Raw genomic sequence first — 19,532 nt, forward strand, 5'->3', positions numbered from 1 at the left:
TAAATCAGAAAGAGAGACAGACAAAGTCAACGACTCTACTATCGAACTTTGTAACAAGCAATACCCAAGTTTCTATTTGATGAGTCATGGTTTTAATTTAATGACTCAGGAAATAAGTTTACATCTTCACTGACCGAATACCTTGCTCGAACTAAGTCAGTTTGTATCATATGAAACCCATATATTTGTGGGAAAAGTGTTTGGGATGGGGGACAAGTAACCAATAATGTTTATTGCGATATTGATGCAGCAAAATATGTACATGCCTTTCCTGTTATATTCTGAATTTTACATTTGATGAAATGAAAAAAAGTAAGATAATCATTAAACAGTTAGTAATAATACAATACTAAATAATAATTTAGGTGCAATGCCATAATATTATTCACACACCTATCTAAATTTAGATTAAAGGGGATTTCAAAAACCCCATAAATATTATACACACATAATAGTTGCAAGAGGCTTAACTGTAATACTTTTGGTTTGCTCATCCAAACAGTGATGATAAGCCTTGAATAGGCGAAACTGCAGTCCACAGCAGAGAGTGTAGCAAATCAAGGAGTGCATTAGGCCTCTAATTATAGGTTATATTTTCAATTTTACCTTTGGTGAAATGAAATCTGTAATATATTCACTAAACAGTTGGTCCACCATATAAAAACTAATAATAAATTAGGCGAAATGACTCATTATTATTCACACACCTAATATAATTTAGGTTTCTATATCATGAATTAAAAATGACTTAAAAACCTCATAAATGATACGTGCATTTCCTAGTTCACATACAGGTATGCACGTGTAAAAGTTGTATGTTTTTTGTGCAAAGTGACAGGTCGTGTGATGTATCCACGCACAACTGAATTAACACTGAAGCTACACTGGATAGGTCTACAATTAACTAGAGATTCGTTCAAGATATCGACTACAGAGCAGTACTAAAACTCTAACTAACTGGGTTGATGTTGAATGAAATACAGAAACTGGTTACAAAGTGAATCACAAAATGAACAATCTTTATTCTAGGATGTAACACAAACACGGTGTGTGCACCTAGTTAGATGCTATATAATTTGTTGGACCATTGCTCTCACTGGATCACTGGACTGACTACTGATGACTAGAATATTTAAAATGATGTGTCCAGATTAGACTGCCAGATCCAAGGTTTCTTAGTTTTAAAAAAATCTCACATTTACTTAACACAATGTGTCACCCACGTGACTGGTCATTCTCATTACAACATAGGTGGTGTTATAATCTCAAGATATCATCTGAACAACCATTGAAAGATGCTGCTAATGACATCCTTACACAACATATCATGTTAAACAATGTTTTTCCTGGATGTTAATAAGCATTATCTGCTTCTGAGAACAAAAATAAATAATAAAGGTACCTTGAAACAAAATCAGTTTAATAGTATGTGAAACCTGCATATATTCAGAATAAAGAATACATTCAGAATAAATATTATAACATAACAAAAATATATAAACTCACCTTCCTGTCACCCCTCCTTCAGGCTTTTCCTCAAGCAAACAATTGACTTTAATTTTAAATGTGATAAACTATAAAATCATGCTTATCTAGGATTACATTAACTCTTTCTCATTCTCAAAACATTTACACATCACACAAAAGGCACCACCCTTTAACAATGAATGATATCAGATATCAAAAATATCCTGAAACAGAAAATTATAAAATTCAACCTTTTATCACAGAGATTTAGCTCGTACATTCCATAAGCTAATAATTTCTTTATATTATACCCTTTAACAAAGAAGTGCATTGCATACCAACAAAATTAAACCTTTAATAAAGAATTCAATGTCACAATTACACTTGCGAAAGTACCCTTTAAAATAGAAATTATGCATAATCTGAAACACTTTAATAAAAATACAAGAATTGAGGTTAAGGCAGCTGGTTGGCCTATGATGTTGTGGTTGTTTCACTTCATCACTGTACATTGTGGTTATGACAGTCAAACACCATCCTTCAGCTTCTTCCCATCAGTTGGCTACCCCTAGAGGCAACTTTTGCTTTGGGAATGTCTTTGCCTCGTCGTCATCATGCATCCTCCGATAAAATACCTAAGACCAAGATGTTCACCAAAAGTTGTTGCAGTCAGTGGCTATGGTTGAGGAGCTGGAAGGTGCAACTCAACCAGAATTAATGGTGTTATCTGCATTGTGACATCCAAGATAGTTGTGTATATCCCCATATGACAAAGTGCTGGGGTTTGTAGTTGGGTCTACTACTGACTGGGACTGCTCTGCATCTGGAAACATTAGAGCTAGGCCAACAGCCAACTCAGCAAGATCCCAAACATCCATTGTTTCAGCCAGCAAAACATTATCATCCATGGATTCATTCATATGGAAAGTAATGGCAATTCCTGGCATTTTTGGGTTAGTAGTGAAGTCTAGGTTCTCAGAAACAGGAAGTTTTACGTGTAATTAAGTTCAGTGTAAATTCATCCTATCATAGAAGTTTTTAATGATTGAGAGTTTGGCACACAATACAGAAGAATTCCAACCAACTAACTTACGAACAAGTTAGTCGAAATGGTCCAGAACTTGACCTTAGATATCAAAGATCCAGATTGAGAGTGCAAGATCAGTGAAATATAATTGGTCAAAAGGTCAACCAGGAATGTAGATTGATAAGCATTCATCTGGTTACAATCAATATTCTTTAAATCTGCCTTAATATGCGAATTTCTTAGTCAAGCAACACTTCTACGGGTTTCATATGTTATTATACTTTAATTACCCATAGAACACATATCTATGGCGCCTGTAAACTACTCAGTCCACAGGCATCATTAGGGCCCCACTTTAACCATGATTCCCTATATTGCCATTCCAATTACAATGGACAGCATGCTTACTGTTAAACCAGCTCATACACTGACCCAGATTAAGTAACTTCTAATCTTCACTTTTGAACATTGATATTCCCTAACATTTTGATTGTCTTTTCTTGGCGACCTTCTTTCAGTTCCAAGTTTAGCATAGCAATAGCTCAATTTACAGAGACTCATTTTTGGGTGCTACTTTCTGCCTCTCCCTAGCACACTTTCAGCTTGCATTTTCATACACCTCACACTGTTCCTTGTACTGAAATAATGTTAATAACATATTTAGGAAACTGTGTGCTTCTCTAAATACTTCAATGTGCTTGATTAAAAATATTTATCACAATCAGATAAAACAATGGGTACATCCATTTTATATTTGTTATAACATTTAAGCTACTGTTTGTGAATTTCATACATTAATTATCATTTCACATATTAAAACATTTCAGTTTAATCCAATTTAAATATCTTTCACAATTTTTACCAGAAAAACAAGTGATGTGTTTTCTCTCAGATATAGTGCATATCTCTCTATTACTATTATTCTTCTGTAAAAATTCGCTACCTGCCAAATATTTAAATGTTAAAACTGAAATATCCTCTTGCAAGTATTAATGAAAACAACAAATACACTGTATTTTCCAATAATACCTTACAGGTCAACAATCATAGTTATCTTCATATCACAAAGTCTTAGCATTCAGATCAAATCCTTTGTTTCATACAATTGCGACTTAATAATTGTTTGTTTGTTTGTAGTTAAGCACAAAGCTACACAATGGGCTATCTGTGCTCTGCCCACCACGGGTATCGAAACCCGAATTCTAGCGTTGTAGGGTCGCAGACATACCGCTGTGCCACTGGGGGGCCTTAATAATTGTATCTATTATCTAATTGATTCATTTGTATCATACAGAACTCATGAATGACTTCATGTTATTATGTTTCTAAATGAATGTTGGACCACATGTATTACCATATACATTTATCTCCATTACACATAGTCACATACGTTAATAGTTTCAACAGATTGCTTATGATCTCTGCTCATATTACTTCATAACCATCTTGGGTTACTTTCTGAAGCTACAGCCAGTTGCTATTGTTTAGTAAAGGGCTGCCACCTGCAAGCCATCAAAGTCGTGCTTTTCCTCTCAAGTATCACAACATAAATAATCACTGACAGAGGTCAGTTAAAGTAAGACTTTTCAACTAAAATTCTCATAAATCAGGATTAATTATTCGTGTTGTTACTGTAGTATACACTCAAGCAAAACACAACTCTCTCACTGCATAGAAGAAAGCCCTTTAAGCATAGCAGCAAGAAAGATATAACAAAGATTGCACAATATTTACAATATATCACAATATATATCAGTTGAATAATCAATGCCTCAAAAATCACTGGTAGCTTGGAAAGCAAGTGGCGTAAAGCCCGTTTAACTGTTTTTTAAACTCCTATCTATTATTTTCAGTTGTGCAAACTCTCAATGCATTAGGTATTATACCTATTGGCATCAGCAGTCCTAAACTGTGTTAATTGGGCAGCTATCATTTGATACCCTAGGGATATCTCGTATAGTGAAACTTTGTTTGCAGCATGTAAAGTAAGAGTTGCAATGCTCTTTTGGTCTCATTAATCCTGAACTCAACAACAATCTTAACTTCTGGTAATCGAGTGATAATCATACAATGTGTAGTGTACATTATACCTTGCAATACCACCCAGTTGCTCAGAAAGCGCGGGTTGCAACACACCTTCCAGGTGAGTTTACAACTCCTAGCTATCATATCCATGTGTACAAATTGGTGATGCATTATACACTATATGTACTGACACCAGCCTTCATAGCTTCTGATATGAGCTGCAACTGCACTGTGTAGTACATACTCAATGTTTCTCTTCACCATTTGGGGTTTCAGAAAACAGGAGTTGCAACACCCTTTTAGTCAGTAGTATTTCAAGTACAAGGCAATCCCAGCTGTTATTTTCAGATTCAATCTCAGCAATATAGAGTAGGAGGTCACCACCGACGGTCGCCTCTAAATCCAGCACTTCTTCATTTGACTCATCCTAAGCACCCATATAACTACACTTGAATCTTCAGGGTTGGAATGGTATAAAACAGTGACTTCCTTTTAATCATACTCGACTACTTCCTTTTCTGATTCTTGATAAAGCCAGTTCATTTAAATTAAAGATTTTATGATCATGTATGAATACAGCTGATTGATGTGTACTTTGTTTTGTGCATGCCCCTCGACTGCTGTAGCTTGTATGTTAATGGACCAACTCATTGTATCACAAGAGGGGATCTTGTCTAGCCATAACAAAGAGGTTTCTATCCTACAGGAATGTACCAGAACCTCACCTGGTCTCCACTTTGGTTTATCTGTTCCTGTACAGCCTTATCATAGCCACTGTTTTGTTATATGGTATTCTTTCTCTGCTGTTTATACACAGACGTGTGTACATTTACTAACACAGACCATAACCACTCTACATTCATGTGGCCACTGTGGGACATCCACTATAGATGGAGACCATACATCATGTCTACAGGGAACAATATTTCTCAACCAATCTTTAGCATGTTTGATGGACAACCTGTTGATCTTTGTTTAGTTGCACTGTATGTCATTAGGACATAGAATAAGTGTTCACCCCAATCAGTTTGGATGAAGCTAGCAAACTTACTAAGCATATGCTTGACAGTCTTTATCACTTTTTTCTACTAAACCATTAGACTGGGTTTGATTAGGTGAGATTTTTTCTTAACCACATCCAACCCTTTACACAATTCAATATAACAGTTGGCTGTTAAAGTTAGCCCTTGATTCATGTGCATTTCTTCAGCTACTCCAAACTTGGACAATCCATTTCTCCACCCGTGTATTGGCCATAGGCTGTGCAGAAGTATCGATCAATAAATAATCCTTGACCCACTTTGCCGAGTAGTCAATGTTTACAAGTATATAAATGTGACCTCTTTCTGTCTTCAGGAGTGGACCAGTGATATTAAGTGCTGTTCTCTGTAGAAGAGAACCAACAATTCTTTACTGGAGTTTACTCTATCTAGATTTTTCTCTGGGTGGCACACACTGTACAGTGTTCATATCAGTGCTGAAAGTCTCAATCTGATTGCAACAAAAAGATCTCCTGTCAGACATAAGTACAAGTGCATGTAACATTTTAGTACCCTCCAGTCTTTGTATTATGCAAAATCTAGAAAATCTCTTGATTTAAAGCTTTGTGAGCCATTACATGTCACACAGACTGAGAACCATTGCTCGATGGTTAATAACAGTGATGCAGCACACCTTCCTACACTTGTAATTAGTCATACAAGTGTTATACATAAGCTTCACCTTGCTGCATGGTAGGGAGTGCCTATGCTACATTTGGGTCCTTTAGTTGCTCTTTATTGCACTCCAAAAGTGTTAATAGTGGCATCCATCCATTACTAGAATCTCCTACTGCAAGGCTTGTCGTTATTATAACAGAAATGGTATTAACTTCCATATTATGTCCATGATTCAAATATCAAACAATGTACAAAGACTCATTGCCTGGTAAGAAAGTGTATATGAGCATATCATTTGTTTTTATACCATCTTTAGTAATGTAGGTATTTTAGAATTTTTTGTTTTGGTCTATTTTTGTGCAGTTTTGGAAGAAATATGTGGTCCAAAAAATTGAAATGTTTCATTCCAGTTGTCTTTTTCTCTGGAGCAGATAATATCCACTATGCCCTACAGTTTATTACAGTAACATTGCTCATATCCATGTTGAAATTGTAAAAAACTAGTTTCCTTCACTGGCGAAGTGGGTGATTTCTGTAAGTTACATCTGATGTATGCTATGGGAAAAGACAAGTCACGTGGTGACGTTATTATAAGAGAGACTATACAAGGTTTTTTTCTAGACATAAACTGTATTTAGTACTACAGAGATTCGTTTTGAAAGTTGGGGAGTTGATGAATTAACCATAGATCAAATAGAGGCAACTGTCAGAGAGTCTACACAAGTATATACAGTTTTTTTCTGCGTTATAGTAAATATTGTTGTCACTATCCATCAAACAAGTCCAGTCTACTTATTTCTCGCATAGATTAAAACTCAGTAAGTTTTAAAATTCAGATTACTCTCTAAGTTTCCGGATTGATCCCTCTGTAATGAAGCGGACTTATCCAATTCTCATGAGGAAATCAGTTTATCTTATAATACCACAGCAGTTTGTCTGTGTTACCGTGTTGTGGCAAATCCTGCAATGCTGTTATCCAGCATGCTCATCATTTTAGGGTTTTTAAAGTTCCTCAATCATTTCAGTAAAGCACCTACCATACAAATAATGTAAAAAGTGTTTTACAAGAACAACTCCAAGTAGTTTCTTTTTCTTACAGAATCTGCATCCATTAGTCATGAGCATATCACTAGTGTACATGATTACATGTTCTAATTTGTCCTACAACTCTGATAACACTGTCCTGATTAAAAAGAAGCATTAGGATCAGATATTGAAGGAGTTGATGTTCCAGTATGGAGGTTGTGGTACACCTCAGTAACATGAAAGCAACTTGAATCATCAAGTACATTGCAATGAAATGTTTAAAATTTAACTATGGAAATATATACATACCTTTTAGCCCTTTTTGTAGAAGTCTTTTGGAACTTGTTTTTTTTAATATTCTTAAATTCACGTCTTTATCTTTTCCCTTATAGTTTATTTTGAATTTTCCTTTCCAATTCTTTGACTTTTATTATTTATGCCGATACGTTAACTGGTCCTCGTAGTGCTCTATTATTATTTTACTGCGACTCACGTTTGCTTGAATTTCGCGCAAACCTACAAGAGGGCTATTTGCGCTAGCCGTCCCTAATTTAGCAATGTAAGACTAGAGGGAAGGCAACTAGTCATCACCACCCACCGCCGACTTTTGGGCTACTCTTTTACCAATGAATAGTGGGATTGACCGTCACATTATAACGCCCCCACGGCTTAAAGGGCGAGCATGTTTCGTGGGACGGAGATTCGAAACCGCGACCCGCAGATTGCGAGTCGAGCGTCTTAACCACCTGGCCATGTCGGGCCCGGCGACTCACGTGCACAGACTCTTTCACTAATGCTCGCACACGCAAGTGACGCCATCTTGTTTACACACTTTAGCAATCCAAGTTACAACAAGTTAAATGTATAAAAATAATTAGATCTTTCAAATATGCATTTTAAAACAGAAATAATACATAATTAATTAAGATATAGACGTAAAACCTAAATGCAATCTAACCGTCCAGCAAACTAATAAATATAAGGCGAAAAACACTTGCCAAGCTATGGAGAGAACAATGGCCTAAGCTTCTTTTCTATCTTATATGTACAAATCCATACACTGGTAACGTCTCTTCGCTAGTTAACTAAATAGCGGGAAATCTGTTCTTTCTATTAGTTATAAGCATGCCATTCAAAGTCAAACTGTCGCTTAGCAACATAATTTTACGTCTCCGTTTGTTAATTGATTTTCCGTAAATTCGTTCCGACGAAACTTTAGCGACACAAGTCCTTTCTTAAATAAAACTGGTTTATTCTTTATGAATATAACTTTGCGATACACTTAATTTCAACAGTCGCGCTATAATTCTCAACGAACGTCTCACGTGCTCGACTTCAACAATACTCGTTCAATTACACACTCTCTGACTGCAGTTCAATTACTCATTACTTCTCCGTCGCTTCATGGCCGGTCTTATATATACAAGACTACACTATACCTAGAAGGATCACGAGATGTAAGGAAAAGACGTGAAAGTTCGAGAATGACGTGGCGTGATACTAGTCACGTGACCTCGATGTCGTAACAATAGCTTCGACTTTGCAAGTGTGTGTGGCTGACCTTAAACTCAGAAAGAATATACAATGGTTTCCTATGGGGAGATATTCTTGGAACGTTTCCAGACGTTAATAAAATACATCGATATGGTGGACTTCGACTGTATAAGGTAACAGTCTATGTTAGCTGCTCATAGTTTCTTGTATCAGAGCTCTTAAAATTGAGAAATGTAACCGCGAGCAGATCACATGACAGGTTTAAAAAAAGGGTTTAAAATGGCGTCGTTTCTATAGAATTAACTGATACTATGACAAGTTGGTTCATTAACATATGAGTTACAGCAGATGCGAGGCATAAGAAAGTATGTTGAACACATCAATATGCTGCATTAATATGTCATAAATGACAAGCATTTTGTAAACTGGCTTGACCAGGAGTCTGAGGATGCTTCTGACCAATGAGTCAGAAGAGGACATTATGTTATCTCGAGTCATACCAACTAACTTAATGAGGGAGAAAGAGCTGAGGAAACTTATCTAGTAGTTTACAATGAACTAGATAAGGAGTTGCTGGATACAGAGGCACCAGACATTTATATCTAAGATGGTGAAGTAGTTGAAAGACTGCTCAATGAAAGGGGGTTACGATCCTTACTTTCCAGCTAAAACAGTAATTTTTTCGAGCATCTTATGATTGGAAAGAAGTAGTAGCATACGTTTTTTATGAGCTAGCGGATAATTTGCCCAAAATAATGCATGGACTACATTTTGTGGTACTATTGTACTATCCAAAGTTGGGATAATCTGATAGTCGAAAGACAGACTTACAAGATCCCAAGTAGTGAAACGAGGAACTATGTTCATGTTATATTGAGAGGTCAAATACCCAAGGAACGAAAGGAAGTGGTGTTCCTCACTTTCCAAGCCATCACGTTATACATACTGTGTAATGTGTGCACAACACTGTGTGATTCCACTTTATTATGAAGTTAGACAATCATCAGGGCGAGGAACAAATGGCTGAAAGGACTTTGTAACACTTATTTTCTGAGGTTATCCTTTGGTATTGTGATGTGATTTAGGTACTATACATATTAGGATTGCCATTCGATTCACAACGTTTAGGACAGTTGTTTTATCAAAGCCAACAGCTGAAAGGCTTTGCAACCCTCTTTTTCCAAGATTTAGTGTCGTATAACAAAAATGTGTGGACTACATTTTGTGACTAAATCTTTATAGTTGACAGCTAGGACACTCATGTAACTGGAAAATCAGTGATCCTTGGTTCTTCTGCCACAGAGTAAAATTTATGATGCAAAATGTCATCCGATGTTTTGAGAGAACCACACCTATATCTATTTACCTGGGAATCATGTTGGTTCTACAAAGTACAATGAAGTGAGCATTAAGGTACAGTGGTAATAGCATGAATTTTAATCCTAATTAGTTAGACTTTTAGGCAAAAAGTCTTAATTTGTCATAATTTTGATGGTAATCATTTATTTTGTGAAGCCTGAAACATAAGTGAGTACAGTTTCTTTTTAAGTTCACTTACTGATTATAAATAATATTTTATTACAAGTTACAACTTTTACAGCAAGAAAGAATATTATTAAAAGAGGTACAATTTTTACAGCAAGAAAGAATATTATTAAAACAAGTACAAAATTTCAATTACTAGTGCGATTAATACACGATTAGAAAATCAGTTTAGGTAATTTCCACTGTATGTGTTTATTCTTTGAATTTTAGTGTGTGGGGAAGAAGGGGGTCGTGCGATGTTAACGTTTAAAATGTTCTTTTTAACTGTGAAATTTATGTTTTTGTGTAGGTTGTTTATGTGTTGAAGAAACTTTATTTATTTTGTTCATCTTGACTAGTAAAGCCGCAAAAAACATCATATACGTATCTAAGTCAAAATACAGGCTTATATAAAATGTAACTATGACATGTTGTTCCATGTGATGTAAGAAATGAGTGGCCAGATTGCCTGATAATTGATTTCCCGTGGCAAGTTTATGTAAGATAAGGAATTATAAATCTCCATATTAAAAACAAATAAATGTGGCTAGTTGTAACAGTTCCGTTAGGTGTTCCTGTTTTATATTGATTCTCTTTTTATGGGTCTTGTGAAATAATTTCTGCGGTAAGTTGTATTGTCTCATGAGAAAGGGTTTAGGGAATAGCTTTATGAAATCAAATCTAGACATAATGACGTTATGTCTAATCTATGTCTGTGTTTTTAAATTTGGTGCTAATTTTGGAGACATGAATCTCCAAAATCCAATTGAAGTATTTACCAAGGGTGTAATTTGAAAAAGTTATAAAAAGACATAACTGGGAGTAAAGTTATTGGGTTTTTATGGACTTTCGGTAAACCATATATTTCTGGTTTTCTTCGTTGGTATGTAGGCAAAAAAAAATTATAAAGTTTAAATGTAATAATCTTTTTTTCTCTTTTAATAATATTTTAAATAGTTTACTAAATTTTTGTTGTATGTTGGGTTAAGGTCAGTAATTAACTGAGTAAATTTAGACATGTCATTTAATATATTTACCGTTAAGGAATCATAATATTTGGTTGGGAGAATCACGATAGTTTCCTTTATCGGTTCTTTGGATGACAACCTCTTCGTTGTTTCTAAGAAGTTTTATGCCTTTTTCTTTTGCTGATTTAAAATTTTGCTTTATGTTCTTCTTATTGTTTAGTATTTCTGAAGTTGTTTTTTTTTTCCAATAATTTCTTCTGTAAAGTTTTAGTGACCTGCATTTGGTTTGGTAGGGATTGAATTGTTCTTATTTTTTTTAAATGTTTAATATTTATTGTGATTATATATTGTTCTATGGTGAATTAGACACAGATTATTCTTGAGGTCTTGGACTTGGGATTAGTTACTGTTGATTGGATTTATGATTTGATTGTATCATTACTTTCCTGCAAAGATTTTCAAAGCTGGTTTATAAATCTAACACTGGAATGGTGAGGTGAGTTATTGCATAGTTAAGACCTTTAGTTTTTTATTGGGTCATAAATAAATAATCCTTCAATTCACGTGGATTGATATGCACTATCAATTTTAAACTTTATATACCTTACTGAATTGTTGAATGTTGATTTAAATACAAAAATCTTCTTTACCGTGTTAATGGAAAATATAAAATATAAAAAAAGACTCGCACAATGGCTGAAATAGAAAGAAAAATGCAGTTTGACCCGTGGATTTTAAAAGCGGTTTTACCTGTGGTTTAAATAACATAATCCTGCCTATTGTTTCTCATTAAAAGTAGAAAAATGTTTCAACTGGATTGAGTGGGTGAAATTATCAATATCAATAGTAAATGAAATTTACAGAAAATGGCTTAGATATCATGACATATGTATACACTTGGTGTATATAATTGTTTTATTGGGTTGTGATAGGAACATTTTCAGTCATACAGATTGAAATATTTATAATAAGCACACAGCTTCAATAAATATTTTCTTAACATTGTTTCATTACAAGATTCAGTATTAAAGCACGAAAATGCTGTTTGTAAGTGTATTACTGAGAAGGTGGAAAATAACACCTATACAGTGAAAACATTGTAAATCACATCAAAAGCCAGTACACAAATTATAAATGAAAAGAAGTCCCTAAGAAAGGACAATGGAAGAATTGATAAAGGCTAACGGTCAAATGTGATGGCTAGTGTCATCTGACACAAGTCAGCTTAACTGTATAGGAACCTTTCACAGTATTGATCCCATTCTTCCTACTGGAACTGGGTACTGTCTGTGTGACAATCAGTTGGTAATATGAAGAATGAGTCTGTGTTGGAGAGTACGGCGTGTGTTCTAGTTGTCTATAACGGACAACAAAGTCACAGGTAATTGGTCAAGTAGAGATTTGCAGAAGTCAGGGGATTAAGAAGTTATCAGTTTCTGAGGATATGTGTTCTGCCAGTGATAAAGTGTGTTGTAACGAATTTGTTGTTATGTATTTATTTTAATATCAACGTTGTTTAGATTAAGTTTATATTTAAAAACATGCATAGGTTGTAGTGTTAGATATGTATCGGAAACTTCCGCCTATTCTCCAAAGTTGTAGAAGATTCTCGAGAGTAGGGATCAACAATATATATCTATATATGTAAACGTTTAAATATAGCTCAGTATTGTTATGTAATCTGAATTTTCTAGAAAACCTTCCCACGCCTATAAATACAACCAACGCGATGCGCCTAAAGGAGAGTGTCTGTTAGTAGTTTGCTATAATAAGTGTGCTATAAACTTCGAAAGCTATAACTTTGATTTTTGTAACGTTATCAATCGGAAAACTTTAGATACTTGACCAGGAACCTTTACAAAGTTCGAAATTTACAAATAATTTAACTTCAAAAGATTCTCATTGGACATTAATATTCTTATGAAAATATTATCTAACTTCAACCGTGGAAAACCTAGTGTGTGTGGCCAAGGACAAAGCTAGCAAGCTTCCCGGGGAATCGTACTTACATCAACTTGTAATTAACTCGCTCATCGTAAACTTTCGATAAGATATTAAGGGAGTTCCAAACTAGATAGAAGACTTTATATTGTGTGTAAGTTTGTGAAACGTTTGTTTATAAATCTTTGTTTGTAATAACTATTTGTAATAATTGTTACTGTAAATTGTACTGTTGTGTGTATATTAAAACATATTTGTGTTAAAACGAAGACGGTGTGTATCAATCTTGTTGGCAACTATCGTATATTGACCGATACATCGGCATACATCTAAATACTAAATCCAAAGTACAAGTTAACTACTAAATTTAAATTATCAGTTAACTCGGCTTCGGACTATTCGAAATTCTAATACATAACAGTGTGAATACACATCGATAGGAATGGCATTTGACCAATACCTGAAGTCATAACTACATGCACTTGGCTTATTTTTTGACTAATCAAAGATCATTCAACTTTGCAGTTCAATCTGGACTTTCATAATTTAAGATCAAGTTTGAGCCATTGTCAGTCTCTCTCATTGACTATTTATTTTGCCTCATTTTTACAGAGTATCCATTACTCTTGAAGCCTTCTCTCTTTTGACATAGATTTACCATCATCTATTGAAGCTCCCACGTTCCTCAAGGATACTCAAGACCGGTTGCACAACTACAAAACATGAGCCTCCTTGCTTAATAATAATTGGGCCTTCTACATTTATTTTCCTATAATTGTAGTTACGATTATGGTTGATTAACAGAATAGTGCAACCACCCATTAGTTTAAACAAATTAAATTGTATATCTCTCCCCTTGTCAACAATTCTCAAGGTACCCGAGGGTACAGAAAATATTGCAGAACCTGTGGCTCTTGAGACTAGATTGATTGACATTCACCATGATCAAGCCCATGGACAAAGATGTGTTGCTGGCCAACATATCAAATATGGGGGAGCTCACCTTGGTGGACATGTTCTGGGCTCACTAGCATCTAGTCAGCCATCATCAGCAGTGTATGACTCTGTGGATGCTATGCCTGAAGATATCCTGGTGTTAGAGAGTACTGCATTGGCAGCAACGCCATCATCTATGCCAAGTGAAGCCGAGCCTGCAGTTAGCTCAACTTCTGTCATAGTTGCCTTTGTTGTTTCCACCTGAGGACGAGAAAGAGAAATCTGAGAAGGGTTGGAGCCCAGTGATGTCTTATAAAAGGATGAGTGATCATGAACCAGCGACAACACCAGATGCGTTTCCACCTTCAAAGGAATCTTTATTCCAAAGCCAAAGAAAACCTTTCCTGAAGCTTGTATTCACTCAAAGGCCAACTAAGTCTTGGGAAGGTGGGGTAGTTCAGGCACCTTTAAGACCATTGGCCTATGTTAGAGCAGATTCCAGTGCTGAAAAGACACTGTCAAAAGGTGGCTGCCAATTGGACAGATGGTTAGACCTTGTACATGTGAGAGGAACACTATATATTATATATCTCACTTGTTACAGCAACAGTTATAGTTTGGATGTCTTTTTCAAGCTGACGAAATATGATTATAATTAATTTACTTGTTATTAAATAATAGTATTAATTCTATCCCATTTTTAACAATGCATTTTTCATATAGACTCTTAGGGATTTTCAAGAAATAATAGTATACCAATCACACTATGTTCACAATATCCACTACTGTGTTTGTTTTGTTCCAGCCAACCTGATGAACTATGGATTAAGCAAAACCCATCATCGGCAGTGGTTATTATGTGATTTGAATTCTAATATTATACACTCTTCTAATTCTTGAAAATTCCTAAGGGACTAGATATAGAATGCAATCTTAGATATAATAGGTCTAATACTAATGTAAAAAAAAATCAATTATATCATTTTTTATTCAATTGAAGGTTATTTCTTATAAACTTAAGCTTGTTTAATCTTTTCATTACTTTATTTCTTGAAATGGGTTTTTATGTTGCTTTTATGTGTATCATGAATTTTACGCATTAGTTAAAGTTTTATTTTCACATTTTATATCTGTATGCAATTTTTATTTCAAATATTATAATATACTTTGTTTATGCTTCACCAAATACAATTTAATTGGTTTGTTTATAATTAAGCACAAAGCTACACAATGGGCTATCTGTGCTCTGCCCACCACGGGTATCGAAACCCGGATTCTAACGTTGTAAATCCGCAAACATACCGCTGTGCCACTGGGGGCATTTGATTGGTGTTCATAAGGATTTTATTTTAATCATGTATTTTTCTATGTTAAAGGGTTGTACTATTTTTATGTGGTTAGTGGCATATTATGTTAGACAGTCTCTTTCTAAAAAGGGGCAGGTATTCTTTGTTTTCCTATTTTATTTAGTTTGTTTGTAGTTTAAGGACAAAGCTACACAATGGGCTATCTGTGCTCTGCCCACTACGGGTAGCTAAACCCGGTTTCTCTAGTTGTAAGTCTGCAGACATATCGCTGTGCCATTAGGGGGCATTTATGTATTTAGTCCTTTCCTTTTTTATGTGTGTATTTGTATTATATAGTCTGTTAGCAGTTTAATGTAACACTTTGGAAGTATATTGACCTGGTTAAGGTGATTAAGTTTAATAGCTAATTCACATGTGACGTTCAGAAAATAAATCTTACTAACTTAACAATTAAGATCCACGAAGTGAAAAATTAGTATGATACATAACATTAAATTAAATAGTAATATATTCATTCGACGGTAATGAAGTTTAATAATGAATGACAGTACGGCGGCAACAACAAATATTTGATACGTTTGTGACGGTAACAACTATTTAATTCTTGAAAATTTCGGAATATACATATTCCATCTTCAGCAAGCTACATTGAACAAGGTAAAGAAGTATTAAGTACATAAATTTCTAAAGCTCCAACATTTTCTAAATATGAATTAGAATACAGAATATAAGGATGAAATTTATTTAAAATAAAAAGAATATCATAGTGCTACAATTGCAAAAATACTACATTATATTTGTGAAATTATACAGGTTATTCAAAACAGACTTGATTGTAGCGATATAGTTATTATTTAAAGTTGGGAGTTCATTTACAATACATAAACTTTCTTTAATTTAAAGTTCAATATTGGGTCAAGATGAGATAACTTTGAAATTTTTAACGAAGTTGGGATGTTGTTGTATTCAGTACTTATGCTAATTGAGGAGCAGGAAGGTTTGATAGTTGTTTACCAGTTCTACTTGATACTCCTATATGTTCGTAGGTGTAATTGGCGTATAGTTTTGCCAATGTCAGTGTCATTAAAGCAACCACATGTGTATTTACACACGATCTTGGAACGCATAGGAGTAGGTAATGGGTCTTTGGACCTAAATTTATTTTGAATCTTGAAATACGATTTAAGTACCATTTGTAGTCTAGCCTTTGGATAAAATGTTTAATTATTCTCAAAATTTGTGATTTTAGTATGAAACTTTGTTTACCTAAAAAAGAAGTACGATCAGTCTTAATGGGTGTTTATCTACAGTGTACGGTTTCTTTGGGAGTTAAATTTTGTTAGAAAAGAATTTGTATGATAGGGCTTGTAAAATGCAAAGGATAGCCGTTTAATAGAATATTCTGTAAGGTGGTTATTTCGGTATAAATAGAAAGTAGTCAGAAGAGATGTTATATGCTCTATTGAGAAGACTAACTATCATATAACAAGGCCATAATAAAACTGTCGAAACGAGTATTTCAGCCTGTATATGTTTTCTTACTATAAACAGGTGTTGTAAACTGGTTATCTAATATGTTGATTTGTATATCAAGAACAGGCAATTTACCATTTTTTTTTATTCTCCAGTTTCACAAGTAAAATTAATGTTAGGGTGTTTCGAATTTAAATAGTCCAATAATTGTTTTATGTAGTTATAGTAAAAATGTATCATCAACATACCTTCTATATAAAACCAGTTTGTACTCAGAAGGACAGGTGTCTAACCAAGAACGTTTATAGTGACAAAGGAATATGTTATTCGGCCCTAAAAGTGACCCTATTGCCACGGCATGTGTTGTGTCAAATAGCTGACGGTTGAAGACAAAGTAATTATCCTTGACGGCAAGTTTTGTAATTCTTTAAACTGTTGAAGTTTGTGTATTTTATTTTTTGTTGGGAGAAAAGTGTTTTTAAGATTATTTGTATTGTTTTCCCGAGTGGAATATTAGTGAAAAAAGATTCAATGTCGAAACTGGAAAGTATATACTACATTGATCAGTAGTAGTAATTTTAGAAATTTCTTGTGCAAAGGAAAAAAAAATCTTTAACTGTAAACTCGTTGAAAGATAGTGAATTTAAAATAGGAACAAGGAATTTAGCCAATTTATAAGTATGGGAACCGATGCTGAATAAAATAAGTCTTAACGAAATATTGTTTTTGTAAACGTTAGGCAACCCATACAGGAATTTAATCGCGTTGTTGGAAACTTGTTAAGACTCGTATTTTTACTTCACGTTTAATGGTGAGCTTTTAACCAATCAACCAGTCGTGTGGGAACGCGCTTCCTTATCCCTGTTTTAGCCTGAATGTTGCTCCCTCATTATTTCGAACAAATCCGACCTTACAATCACAAATTTCCAAAGAACTTATGGTCAGAGTTTGTACTTCTCATATTTATTTTCTGTAGTTATTATACTGTTAACAGCTAACTTAGAAACTTGACAAAACAAAATTAATATTACTGTTGGGACTTTTCAGTGTGGACCACGAAATTCCAAAGTAACTCTCCTGAGAATTTCTACTTCTAATCTTTTCCCACCTATTTCCTATGTTTATGTTAAAGCAAGGAATAAACACTCTTGGCATTACACTGTTTACGTGACACAATCGACAGCAAATATGCTCATGCGCGCAATTCCCAGAATTTTCTCGGCTTCTAAAACACAGTGGGGTAGGGTTTATCGGCTTCTTTGTAGTATAGTGATTGAACGAGCATTGTCTAAAGTACTAACTAAAAGTGAGAGAAAATATTTACGATATGGCTCTGTACAAAGTCTGGTCTGATCCAATAAACTTATTAGGTAGTTGAATGTTAGTTATCCTCACGAGGTGGTCAGAATTTAGTGGTATAGGTGTAAAAGTGTGTAAGAGCTCATGAACATCCTGTTTTCTATTTTACCATACTTACACAGTAACCAATAAATGTTTAGTTTCCAGTAATATAAATACGGCCTGTTTTGGTTTAGCTAGTATTTCTAACTTAGCCTTCTTGCTAATCACTTTAGAAGCAGATTATTCTTTAGGGAACTGTAAGTTCAACAGTGTCTGGCCTCTTCACACTGGTGGAAGACTGTATTATTGTATGTGTTTTACGTGGCTGAAATAACTGGTGAAATTATATTGTGGCATTCTGAGAACCGAGGCTCAATGCAGGTATTGTTAGGCTGTGGTTGCCCAATAATCTGTTTATTTAATTAAACTTTCTTTTATCTCAAAAATACATCGTGGCCTTAAAAAATGAGTGTAAAATGTAAACAAACATCCCTGCAATAATTTTCACTAAAAACAAAACTAACAGAAGAAACGGAAGTGCAACTTGTGCAAGTGATTGCGTAAATGGTATTAAATGCGTAGAAGTAATTACACAAGCTACTTCTAGTGATACATCAACTGACAGGACAACAAAAAACTGAATGCAAAAATGATGAACCCAAGTCTGCGTGACCTTAAGTTTGGACTGCTGATATGTGGGAAGATAAGAAAAGAGGCTCACTTATGGCATGTGAGTGATTCCGGAAACATCAGATGTGCAGCATGCCATAGTGTGACAACAAATCTAGGCTTATTAAAACCATAACTTTCACAAGGTGCCAGTTTTTCCAAAGAATGGAGTACAGTTTCAGTTCCTTTCGACTGCAGCACATGGTCAGTGCAACTAACATCCTTAAGAAAAAATATATATTTCATTCAAAGAAACAGTCACACAACAATGTCGAAAAATTGTTCAGAGCGCAAGGGAACAACAAATTGAAACTATTATGGACCGTTTAAACAAATCTGAAGTAGAGACTAACTGCATTTTTTTTTAGAACTGCATATAGCCATAAATGATAAACCATATTTTTAACTATTTTTATTTTTTGCAGTTGCAAGAAATAAATGGCACAGAAATTCCACAAGATTTGCATTCGCGATTTAGAGCTACTAATATAATTGATCATGTTGCACAAGAAATAAGATCGAGAGTCTGCAAACGGATCCTCGAAATATAAGGAAAAATAGCTATTCTGATAGATGAGTCCACCACTCTTAGTAGCAAAACTATACACCTGGAAAAAAGTTAAGCACCCCCGTGTTTTTTTCAAGTGATTCAGATTCGACATTCTTGTGACTGATT

At 34.5% G+C, this 19,532-nt stretch overlaps 1 long non-coding RNA gene across 2 annotated transcripts; it reads right to left on the bottom strand.

Moving 5' to 3' along the window:
• Positions 1-386: 386 nt before the first annotated feature.
• Positions 387-19,532, bottom strand: LOC111087982. 2 transcript variants are annotated; one of them, XR_002612601.1, is made up of 3 exons: positions 19,458-19,532; positions 9,640-9,642; positions 387-397 (listed from the first exon to the last, which is right to left on the bottom strand). It is a non-coding gene; the product is annotated as an uncharacterized LOC111087982 (long non-coding RNA). The 2 variants fall into 2 exon arrangements; XR_002612602.1 differs by lacking the exon at positions 387-397 and adding an exon at positions 7,500-7,512.

Source organism: Limulus polyphemus, unplaced genomic scaffold, assembly GCF_000517525.1.
Source record: "Limulus polyphemus unplaced genomic scaffold, Limulus_polyphemus-2.1.2 Scaffold2941, whole genome shotgun sequence".
Classification (NCBI taxonomy): Eukaryota; Metazoa; Arthropoda; class Merostomata; order Xiphosura; family Limulidae; genus Limulus; species Limulus polyphemus.